The sequence below is a fragment of the Miscanthus floridulus genome, chromosome 13, assembly GCF_019320115.1.
Source record: "Miscanthus floridulus cultivar M001 chromosome 13, ASM1932011v1, whole genome shotgun sequence".
Classification (NCBI taxonomy): Eukaryota; Viridiplantae; Streptophyta; class Magnoliopsida; order Poales; family Poaceae; genus Miscanthus; species Miscanthus floridulus.
In genome coordinates, this window is record NC_089592.1 from 16,090,435 (window position 1) to 16,103,112 (window position 12,678).

The following is a 12,678-nucleotide window of genomic DNA, read 5'->3' on the forward strand; positions in this document are numbered from 1 at the left end:
TCTATAAGTTAGAGAAGATCTTTCCACCCGCCTGCTTCTTGTCGATGCAGCATTTGATTGTGCACCTCCCGTATGAGGCACGGATGGGGGGGCCCGTGCAGAACCGTTGGTGCTATCCAATCGAGAGATGTCTGAAGACTCTTCGCAAAAAATGTAGAAATAAAGCCAGAATTGAGGCTTCCATTGCAGAGGCATACATTCTAGAGGAGGTGTCGAACTTCATAGAGAAATACTACACTGAGAAACTTCCTAACGTTCATAATCCACCCCCTCGTTACAATGCTGGCGAAAATGAATCGAACCTCAGCCTTTTCCAAGGGCAACTTGGAAGCGCAAGTGCATCGACCATTAAGCAATTGAAAAATGAAGAGTGGCGCAGTATCATGCTATATGTGTTGACCAACCTTGTCGAGGTGCAACCGTTCATTCGGTAAGTTCTAAACGAACTTGTTTCATTTCGCCGTATGTCCTTGTTTCGTCGTCCAACCCCCTTGTTTCTCGTTGGTACAGGGAATTTCTTCGTCAATCCTGGCATGGATCAAGGCAACCTACACCGCAAGAAAATGATACCCTTCTTTCACGGGGTGCGGGACTAGGGAGCCCCGATTTCATTTGTTGGTTCAAACAGAAAGCCCAAACTGATGCGCCTATAAGTGATGAGTTAAGACAGGTTGCAAATGGCTGTGCCGTTAGGGTCAAGTCATTTACCGGTTATGACGTGAATGGATATCGTTTTCACACAACAAGCTACGAGCAGAGTCGGCCCAATCGACAAACCACAAACAACGGAGTTGTTACGCCCGGCACTGATGGACTCGACTATTATGGAAGAATTGAAGAAATCTACGAACTATCATTTTATGGTTCCAAACCTCTTACTCCTGTCATATTCAAATGCCACTGGTTTCATCCTGGTGTAACGAGACGGACCCCTAAGCTTGGGCTAGTCGAGATTCGACAGGATTCCGTCTATCCAGGAAAAGATGTCTACATTGTGGCTCAACAGGCCGTCCAGGTTTATTATACGTCATACGTGTGCAAAGACGCCGAGCATCTTAAGGGTTGGTCTATTGTGCACAATGTATCGCCACACGGTAAACTACCTGTCCCAAACGATGAAGATTATAACTTCAACCCAAACACATATGATGGAGAGTTCTATCAAGAAGAGGGGCTACAAGGGAGGTTTGACATAGACTTAACCGAAGAGATAGGAATGGAAGTAGATAATGAAAGGGATGATGACGAGGACGCTGGAGACGAGGTGTGAAATCTGAAGGACATACAAATGCTTGAGCGATTACATTTTGACAATGACAATGAAGACAACATTCCTCCTTCGGATAGTGTTGATGAGTTGGACAATGTTGATAGTGATGACGAGACCTATGCTCCAGCTAATTTCAATCATGAAGATTATTTCTAATACATGTAATACTATGTTTTTTGTAATTATGTTTTGTTCATTTTTGCATATATTTCTAATACATGTAATACTATATTTTTTGTAATTATGTTTTGTTTATTTTTGCACCTATTTCTAATTACGTCTTGTTTTTCTTTTTTATTGCAGGTGATTGAACAAAGATGGCGGGCGACCGTCATAGGTCTGTGAACTCGATTTACCAAAGACAAAGCCGGTCGCAGGAGGGGGCGGAGGGGGCGGCAGAGGGATCGAACAGGAGGAGGAGGACCGCTAGCCGCAGGAGGAGGCCGTCTCCTCCCACGCCACGTGAGGAGGACCGCCAGCCGCAGGAGGAGGTGGCGCCCGTGGACGAGTCAGACGAGGAGTTGGTTCGGCAGACGGAGGAGGAGGAGGAGGAGGAGGAGGAGGAGGGGGGGGGGGGAGGCGGCAGGCACGGGTTCCGCTTCCTCCAACTCCTCTTCGAGTGTCTACTTGCGAGGTCCCGCGAGCCTCCCACAGGTTCCGCTTCGTCACCAATGCCCACTGATTCGCCCCGAAGGACAAAAGTAAGTAACTGTATATGTTATCAGCACTACTTCATATGATATGATGAAAAAAACTAATAATATTTCTTAATTACTTGTGCAGGAACTGGGTGGTTGTGTCGGGTGGTAGCGCACGGCTAGTCAACGGCATCCTGGGTCTTCTGTGTAGGCAGCACTTCCCCGGCATTGTCACGTACGCATCGAAGATGGAGCCGGCCTACTCGTTTGACCACTACGTCATCGCCTCCAATGCGGAGTACCCCAACAAGGCGGCGCGGGTGAAGGCAGAGTTTTGGGTAAGTCTCCCTTGCACAACATTGCTCAATACGTCGCATTCATTAGACTTTTCTTGAAATAATGAATCGATACATCGCTTTTGTATGCAGACTTATTACAGATGCGAGGAGGGATTTGAGGCCAGGGCAGAGCAGGCGACTACCAAAGCCTGTAAAAAACTCGTCACCGACATGCATCACAAGGCGCGCATCCAGGCCATCGTAACCTACTACGGGTCGAAGCTTGGAGAGAGGAAAACCAAGAAAGACGCAAGAGAGATGCAGCTGACCCGGGAGCAGTACCTTGAGGTAAATGAAGAACATCAACATTGATTCGATTTGAGATTAAGTTGGTTTAATTTGATCTTCTTATATGTCCAATACTTGATGACGTGTAGGTGATTCCCTGGTGGTGCCAAGCGTATCCCGAGTGCTGGGCGATGATGGTGGACAGGTGGTTCACGGAGGAGTACCTCAAGATGCACAGGGATGCCCGGGACCGTCGTTTACTGATGCAAGGTCCAGCACACCATCAAGGCAGCCGCAACCTCGCCGGATACAAACAAGCATGGGTACGCGAATTGATTTATCTATTGTCACGCTCAGTTCTGTCTGATTTCTAATCATCGTGCTGTCTTTCTCGCAGTCGGCGTCACATAGTGGCCAGGCTTGCTCGGACTTCCAGGCATGGTGTATGGCCCACAAGGGTAAGGCGATGTCTGATGTCTCCTTCAACCTGGAGGACCCGCCCGAGGCATACACGAACCCGAGCGTCCACTCCCGCATCAGTGAGTACACTGAGGTGGCGAGGTCGCTCCATGGGGCAGACCACGATCCGAGCACCCAGGACTTCGATGGAGAGGCCGTCATGAGGGCGGGGCAAGGCAAGAAGCATGGACGGTTCTGGCTTGGCGACGGCGTCATTGACACGGCCTCTACTCCCTCTCTCCCAGATCCGAGCACGGAGCACGAGCGAGAGCCCGGCCATTCGCACACGGCCGACCGCTGCACAGCACCGGGTCGACGCACTCGAGGTTATTCCTGTTTTACTCGTCATACATTGATCTTTACACACCTTAATTAGCTTTGCATTACTGAAACATTGGAGTGAAATATTGCAGGCCCGACTGGAACAAGAAATGAAGGAACGTTAGGAGCTAGGGGCCCAGTTGGAGGCCGAGCGGGCCGAGCGGCAGGCCCAGGCGCAGAGGCTGATGGACATTATGGATTTCCTACAAGGGCTTGGGCAACGTATGGGCTTGTCTCTGCCACCTGGGCTGTTGGTTCCACCTCCGCCTCCGTGTCCTGCAGCTGCAGCTACTCCTGTGAGTATCAAAGTTTTTTACTTTCACTTGTGCTTTGCTTGTATGGCCTCTATCGTCCTAGATTAGCTATCAAAATAATTTTGTCTCACATGCAATCTTTTCTCCTTTGTGCAGTCTCCATCTGACGGTGGTTCGAATAATCCACCTCATGCACCTACGAATGATGCACCTGGGCCTTCACCACAGTCGCAGTGGCCGAGATGAGTGCATGTTGTATTTTTTACATTTGTTGTTCACTTGGTGATGGACTTGTGATGCACTTGTGGACTTTGATGGACTTGTAAACTTATTTGGATGGACTTGAGCACTTATTATTACATATTGTGATGGATGTGTTATGGGCGGATGGATGTGTGGATGGATGAGATATATATGTGATGGATGAGATATATATGCGATGGATGAGATATATATGTGATGGATGAGATATATATGTGATGGATGAGATATATATGTGATATATGTTTGTATGAATGTATTTGTCATGATGGATCGCAAAAAAAAAAATTTTGCCGTTTTGGGTCACTTTGCCGAGTGTTGCACTCGGCAAAGGACCCCTTTGCCGAGCGCAATGGTCACAACACTCGGCAAAGCTGGCAAAATGGGCGACCAGAAAACATATTTTCCAGCTTTGCCGAGTGCTGTGACTATAACACTCGGCAAAGAAATTTAAAAAAAAAAATTTAAACTTTGCCGAGTGACTGCTGTGTTGGCACTCGGCAAAGAGTTTAAAAAAAAAATTCTTTGCCGAGTGCCTGGAGTGGTGGCACTCGGCAAAGAAAATTTCCAAAAAAAATAAAAGCTCTTTGCCGAGTGCCTTCCGGGTTGACGCTCGGCAAATAATTTTTTTTAAAAAAATAAAAAATCTTTGCCGAGTGCCTGGAGGTTTGGCACTCGGCAAAGAAAATTTTCAAAAAAAAAATAAAAGCTCTTTGCCGAGTGCCTCCGGGGTTGGCGCTCGGCAAAGAATTTAAAAAAAAAAAGTTTTGCCGAGTGCATGGAGGGTTGGCACTCGGCAAAGAAAATTCTCAAAAAAAAAATAAAAGCTCTTTGCCGAGTGCCTCACGTGTTGGCACTCGGCAAAGAAAGTTTTAAAAAAAATTTAAAAAAATCTTTGCCGAGTGCCGGCAGGGTTGACACTCGGCAAAGTGACCGTCAACGGAACCGGCGCCGTTACGGTCGCTTTTCTTTGCCGAGTGTTTCCGGGGCACTCGGCAAAGCCTTTGCCGAGTGTTTCCGGGGCACTCGGCAAAGCCTTTGCCGAGTGCCCGATAAAATACACTCGGCAAAGAGTGCTTTGCCGATCAATTTTTTGCCGTGTGTGCTTTGCCGAGTGCCGCACTCGGCAAAGGCTTTGCCGAGTGCAATATAGCCTTTGCCGAGTGCCTCAGGCACTCGGCAAAGAACCTGAATCCAGTAGTGATACATTGTGTCCAATACAGTCAATGAAACTGAAAACCAACACTTGCACACCATGGGGTTTGGTTCTGTGGAGGCATCAAACCCAGCCTCTTATTTCAGTTTTCGAGTGCACACGTGCGCACACATAACCAGTCAACCCAAACCAAAGCAAAGGAGGATACATCAGTCGGCCTCTCTCTCAAGAGGGATACACACGAATTCACACATACCGGTATCAAGCACACTGCACACTGCACACACACACACCAACTTGGTTGATGCAAATCCAAGTAGGTAGCTAGCATCAGAGACCAAATTATTTTCATTCTTGTCTTGAGAGAAAACACACCGAAGACTTGGCAAGCAACTTGATTGACCACAGCAGCATCAGTACTGCTATTGCTATATATGGAAGCATACCCAGTGGCAGAGAAAGCACTGTCGTCGTCATCCCGTCGATCCAACACCAGATGAATCTACAGAGAAGGATCCAATCCAACATCAGCACACACAGAACATGAAACAAAATTAACTTGAAATAAATTACTACAAATAATTAAGGGGAGGAAGATGCTTGATCATGCGTGTACGTACCAGGAGAAGAAGGAAGCTAGCAGCAAGTAGGTGATCACGTCGGCTAGCTCAGCGGAGAACCGTGCTCCTCAGGTGACGCCTCTTGTAGTACTTGGAATGGCTCGGCTGGAAGAGGGAGGGGTGGTGGCCAGACTCCATCCCATCCCACTCCAGCTTATCCCACCAATCCTTCTCGCAGTCCACGGCCACAGGGCGGCCATCTTCACGGCGGCGACTGTCAGTGGCCGGGAGACGCCTCAGGCCCCAGCAGCCTCTGATATAGATGGTCTCGAGCTTGGGAGCAAACATCTTTGCCTCACAGATCTGTTGCAAACTGATGAGATCATACAGGTATAGGCTCTTGAGGTTTGGGAATCCCAGCATGCCTTTTTCATGTCTGGCCGCTATTTTCTCTAGGAACTCTTGCTCCACGAGGAAGACCTGCTTGAGATCACCGCAGCAGTGTATGTGGAGAGTCTCCAGCACCTTGGATAAGGTATTGTTCGAAGCCATCGGGAGGACATATCTGAGCCTCGGGCAGAAGTGCAGATGAATAGCCCGCAGTTGTGTAAACGATAAATCACTTGCATCCAACCTTGGATTTCTTGGTCTGCTCCAAATAGAACGGGCCATCAAGAGATGAGCCGCCCAAAAGATTTCCAAATTAGAAAAGCATCTCCAGTAATAGCTAGTGGCGAAGACAGTATCCAACTTGGGGCATCTCTCCACGCAGCACCACTTGAGCCCATTCATTATTGGGCCCTCAGGCCCATTCATTATTGTCTCAAAAGTGTGTTCAGGGGCAACACTGGTGATGGAAGAACTGTCGTGCACGTGCAACGACTGCGCACTGTCCATCACTTCGCGTATTGCATCCCTTGCCCGCGTGCTGGACTTGTCGGTGACGTCACTAATTCCCTCGCCAATCGATCTTTGCACATATCTGTTCAATGCTGATGTCATGGTAGGTTAATGACTTGGGCAGAGACAGAGCAGCAGCTAGCTGTCCAGTGCTATAATGACCGCCCATCTTTTCCTTGTGGCAGCCTCTTCCATCATCTTCGCTGGTAGATGACAAGCAGAGATTCCACTTATCACATCGAATGGGTGCCCATGTCCGAAGAAACAGCAAGGACTGAAGGAACCTCATGTCTGCAACGGCAACAGATGCATGACAATACTCCTTTACTTCGTCCTGCTGGTAGACCATCAAAGAACAATCACGTGACCATGCTGGTTTTCTGTTGTCCACCTCTCCTCCTCTTGCTCGAGTGTCAATGCACAACAGCCTTAGTTTGTACATTTTGGTTTTGGGCCAAGAAATTGAGCGGAGCTGTCCGCATCCCATCAAGAAGAGCCGCTGAAGATTTTTTACTTCAACCACCTCTCCAAGGTCAAGGATTTTGATTGCTGTGTGCGAGAGGTCCAGCTCCTCAAGGTTTGGCAGTGACCCATGCAGTATAAAGTTTGCTAATCTTACACACCCAGCCAAGCTGATGTAAGATATTTCAACAGTCTTCTTCTTCTTGTGATCCTTATTGCCTGCTCCTGCGGTATTCAATGAGAATGGTTCAAGTGATGGAGGGAGTTGTTGAGGGCCAACATGCTCCAACCCAACACAACCATCTAGAATCAGTGTCTTGAGGCTTGTTGCACCCGAAAGGCTCGGCAAGACTTGTATGGTGCTGTTCCCAGATAGGTCAAGGAGCTCCAGATTCACCATAGTCATGAATTCATCTCTTCTTTCTGTCTCCCAAGGGTTTGTGGGCTCAACTACTTGGAGCTTGTGAAGGTTCGGCAGGCGTCTCCATGCAAGGTTGCTGGTCCAAATCCTTCCGTTGGTTATATGAACCTCTCTAATGTCTGTAGCCACCACTTGCTCTTCTGTTTCTGGGGGGAAAGCCAATGGCCAATCCGTGTGGCATACATCTAGCACCCATAGCCGCTGAAAAATTTCCACCGCTGGTTCACCTGTTTTCTCCTCCTCCTCCTCCCCATGTTGTAGTCCATCCATGCATCTATCCAGTCCAAGGAATCTTAAGTTGTGGCAGCAATGGAATGGAGGTGATGAAAAGCTGAAGGTACATCCAGATAACTTCAGCACCCGGAGTTGATTTGCTTTATGGAACTTGTCACTAGGTAGTGATACTGCTTGTGGACTTGACTTTTTGGATCCATAGAACAGGGTTGTTGCCTCTGGAGGAACCTCTTTGAAATATGATTCAGTAATAGAAATCCATTGTTTCGAGGAACCGCTTTCCACAGACCCCATAAGCTCTGCATTGGATGAGTAGTCTTCTAGTCTTATATGCTGCTGCAGAGCGTGAGCAACCTCCCATGTCTGGTTGTCCTGTCCTCCTCCTATGATCCCATCGCAAACCCAGTAGCAGGAAGCATGGGTTGCCCAGTTGTAGTCAATCATCTTCTTACCTTGTTTATTCAATGACAATAGGTACAAGCAACACTCTGTGGCTATTTTAGGTGTAACACCAAGGCCAAGCTTATGCATGTGCAAAGCGATTTCTCTAGCATCTTCTGCAAGGTATGCATTCCAATTGCTGTTACGGCCAGGGTCAGCAAAAAGAAAAAGGTGTGAAGCATCTACGTTTTCATAAATTTTGTCATTGAGGCGAAGCCGTCCTCTGAAGGTCCACAATACCTTAGTACCTAAAAATTCGAACATTGGTATGCCACAGCTAGTCAAGTCAACCATGCCATCACTTCCATTGTGAAAGATAACTAAACATCTGTACTGTACTAGGTATCGACCTATCACTCCTGTTATGTCTCTAATCTCATCTCTGGAGCCTTGGTCTACCCCACTGAAATCGTCCTCCTCGTCTTGCGCGTCAATGGCCACTACCTGTTGAGTGAGCTTGAGCTCGTCTGCGATCACCCTTTGCAATGCTCTTCGGCTCTTACACATCGAACAGTCAATGTGGATGATCCTGTCGAATTTCTCTCGTAAAGATGGTGGAGGCTGCTCTGCAATAGCTCTAAGCACCGCAGAAGCGCCCAGTCCAACCCATCCGTCGAAGTAGATGACCTGAGGTGCATCGTTGCTTGTGTCCTCTAAGTAAGGAGATATTTCTTGTACTGCCGTCTTGACATCGACCGCCGAAATATCCTGTATTTTTTGTTTGAAGCCAACAATTAACTAGTTAACGTCACTCTCACGCGACAAACACAATGACTAGCATGAGCAGCAGAGTATCTTCCTTTTTCTTCTTCTTTTTTCTTTGGTTGGAACTTAACATGTGCTCAAAAGCAAATGAACTAAAATATCTTTAGTTATTTATTGCATCGGTGATGAAAAATATTTGTGCACAAGGTATTAAGAATTAATCAAGGTGTTTTATTTTCTAGGACGGCTAATCTTATCAGTTCCGACTCCAAATCAAATAGAATTCAAGTAAGTTACTTAGAATACGGGTACTGCTCGCCACCCTTGTCTCACATGGCTGCCGCCGGCACTCGCCGAGCTCCTGCCCGCCGCATGGGGCCACCAACGCTGTACCGCCACGTAGGGCGATGGTGGTGACCACCATCACGGCCCTAAGCGCTGCCATTGGCACCGTCTTCTATCGACGCTACAGCGCACGATCCGCTCAGCCAAACCGGCCGGCTGCAGCATATCACAGCTTTGGCCCATGATGGCGGGGATCCGGTCCCCCTCCGTGCTGATCCAGCTGCATTCCACCGCGTTGCTGCCCGTACTTATCTAGAGCTTGGAGTGAGAAGAGAGAGAGAGAGAGAGAGGGGGGGGGGGGGAATAATGGATGGGGAAAGGGCGTGGGAAGTTGAGGACATGTAGCCCACGACTGAATTTGGACGAGAGATGCCACGTGAGGTGCTATTTATTTACATTATTACATATAGCAAAAATAAATGCTACAGTACTTAGAGTAGAATACAAATTTACAGATATATACTAGGTATGTTTCTTATATCTCCACTCATTTTTTGACAGTGATTATTGCAAAAACAAAATCATTAATAATATAACTAGTTGTGATTATACAGGTTTATGTTCCCAAAGTACACACTCTATATTTCCAATGGAGTGGGTGGGTGTTTGTGGTGTTGGGGGTGGGGGATATACCATTGATAAACTGATCTAGAGCTGCCCTGGTCGTGGCTGCTAGCTGTCGTACTTGATCTAGAGCTTGGAGTGAGACGAGATCACGAGAGAGCGAGAGAGAGAGAGAGAGAGAGAGAGAGAGAGAGGAAAGAATGGATGGAGAAAGGGCGTGGGGAGTTGAGGACTTGAGGACCGCCAGCCCCGACTGAATTTGAACCACAAGACTGAAGGGCTATTATATAATACAACAGAAATAAATGTTGTAGTACGTAGAATACAAAATTATGAATAGGTCTGTTTCATCTAGGGACTAACAGTTAGAAGGAAATAGAAGGACTAAATATGGGCTAAATTTAGGCTAATAAGAGCTCATGAGGACTAATTGATGGTTGGAACTTATCAGTCCTTATTAGCCTATAGTTAGCCAATATTTAGCTTATTATTATCACAAGATAGGCTAATTTTTAGCCTTGTGATCCAAACAGAGGTATGTCTCATTTGTCCACGTACTCCTATTTTGAGAGTAATTGCAAAAGCCACTGATAACAAAATTAGTCATTATACTGGTGTATGTTCCCAAAAGTACACGGTCTATATCTTCAATGGGGGAGGGGGGCATACCTCGTATTTTTCCGGCGGCATGACGAGTCTGTATATATAGGAAAGATTAGCAAACTGAAGAAGCTCCAGAGGTATTTTTGTAGCCCATATCTACTCCATCGCTTCCAGATGGATCTCCAATCCCTAATCCACAAGAACAAAATAAAGCTAATTATACATGCGTCCGGTGTGAACACATGCATGCAGGCACCTAGCTGCATATATATAGAATGAGACAAAGAGGAAAAAAACATGTGCCGAGTAGTAACAACAATATGGAATCAAGAAGCATAGAAGTTGTTAGTACCTTGGCAACTAGCTACACTGTATGTATATAAAAATATCCTGAGCTGCGATCGGAGAACACAATGCAAGAAACGGTGGTGCTGCCTGAGTCTTAGGTGTGTGCTGATCAGCAAGAGGTAGCGGACAGAGGAGAGGTAGTACTATGCGAGGGGGGATCGAGCTGCCTGCGATTAGCTCCCCGTTCCGTTGCTTCTCTAGATAAGCTTGTAACTTTTGGCATTGGCATCAAGAAAAAAGATACATGCGGCCGGGTGCTCTTTGCTTGGGGCTGGAGCCAAAGAATAAAGATGGAACCGACAGTCGTACGTCCTGCAAAGAGCAAACTCAAATAGCTTGCACAGATGACCCCTTTAATTTGTGCCATAGCTCAAACGTGGCTTCATCACGGTACAATTGGTTTGCCCGAGTTACGGGCTCATTCATGTCTGTACTTTTTAAATCCTATTATACAGTTCACTTCACCTTTGTCTCAGAGTCAAAATTTTCTAACATTGACCATATTTTTATTTTAGGGAAAATATACATTAGATCTACAAACTCAAAAAAATGCACAATATAAACATACTCATGGAGAATTTAAGGAAAAACTAATTTGTTATTATAGATGATATTGGTATATTTTTTTTATAAATTTAGTCAAATTAAAAGTTTCACCGAAGATAAAGCAAAAATAACCTATAATTTAGAACGTGAGAGGGTACCGTGCAAGACTAATAAAGTAACAAGTACCACTCACTATGCTCAGCAAATCAGCATGGCAGAGATGCACATAATGGTCAGTCACGTTCCATTGCCTTAATCTTGCTTTACCAAGCTTGACCATCAGTAGGCTTGATAAAGAGGGTACCGTGCTAGATTTTTGCTGGTGCATTCTACATAAATAAAGTGGGTACCAAAGCAACCATGACAAGGCCTTTACAATGTGCTATTCAAGTCCCAACTCTGCACCTGCTAGGTTTCACAACAAAGTAGAGCATAGCATCCAGCTGAAGCTTCCCCTTTTGTGCACTGGGCTTTGACCCTTATTTACAAACTCACAATAAATATATGAAAACACTGGCCAAAGATAAATTCGCCCGCTTCCCATTAACCAACAATCTCGGTACTACTGCTCAACCAAATAGAATGACTGCCATAGGGGGAGTAGATAGTGGCTACTTGAAAGCACCAGGATCCTGACCAAGCAACCGGCTGGAATCAGGGAGCACTGCCATTCAGCTTTGCCGCCCCTCTGCATGATGAAGCTCCTCGACGACGCCACAACCATTGTGAGTATTGCCAACCGGCCTAATCTTTACTTCTTTTATCTGCGAGCAATTATAGTTGGAAAACAAAATGCCACGTCAGTGGAAGGTCATTTACTGGCATTCTATTGAATGTATGCCTGCTAATGGGTTAAAATCCAACCCATAATAAATTAACTCTCTTCTTCAACCCACCTCACCCCATATTTTTATAGTTCAACGAAACCCATTCCAACCCACAAACTAATTAAACCCGCGGGTTTGTCACTACTATAGATTTGGACATCATTGTCGGCCTCATCACTGCCGGATTTGTGAGAACCGGCAGTGATGTACCTTCACTGCCGGTTCTGAGCTTGAAAATGAGAAAATGATTGGGGCCGGGCTAAAACCGACAGTGAAGGACCACATCACTATCACTGCCGGTCTGTGGCTTGCACCGGCAGTGAGTTGGCGGCCACTTATCACTGCCGGTTCTTGCCAAGAACCAACAGTGATTTGGTGTTATCACTGTCGGATCTAGCCAAGAACAGACGGTGATTAAATGGCAGTATAAAAAAGCTGGCGCCGTCCTCTTCTTCCATCCCGAGTACAGAGGCGTGTGTTTGGGCCCTTCCCTCTATTGTTGTGGCTACTCTTCACCATGAAGCGAGCTCTTGGATTTTGAAGAATGGCTTGATCGTTTTGCTTTAAGGTTAGTAACAAGCATCCACTCCTTTAATTTTGTTGCTTAATTAGCGTTGTTTTGATGGCTACATTGCTTGATTCTCATTCTAGTTCTTTCTCCATTCTAGAGAGCACTATTCCAATTGGACTTTGTGCAAGGCTTCCAAGCAAATTGTGGTGAATCCATCATCCAAAAGGTTAGTGTCTTTGAACACATTTAAAATCCTAGCCAATTACATGGTGGTCAAGATCATTGT

General features: G+C 46.4%; 1 pseudogene; it reads right to left on the reverse strand.

The window, feature by feature from the left end:
• Positions 1-5,341: 5,341 nt before the first annotated feature.
• LOC136501794 (uncharacterized) lies at positions 5,342-10,708 on the reverse strand (annotated as a pseudogene).
• Between the last annotated feature and the right edge of the window lie 1,970 nt (positions 10,709-12,678).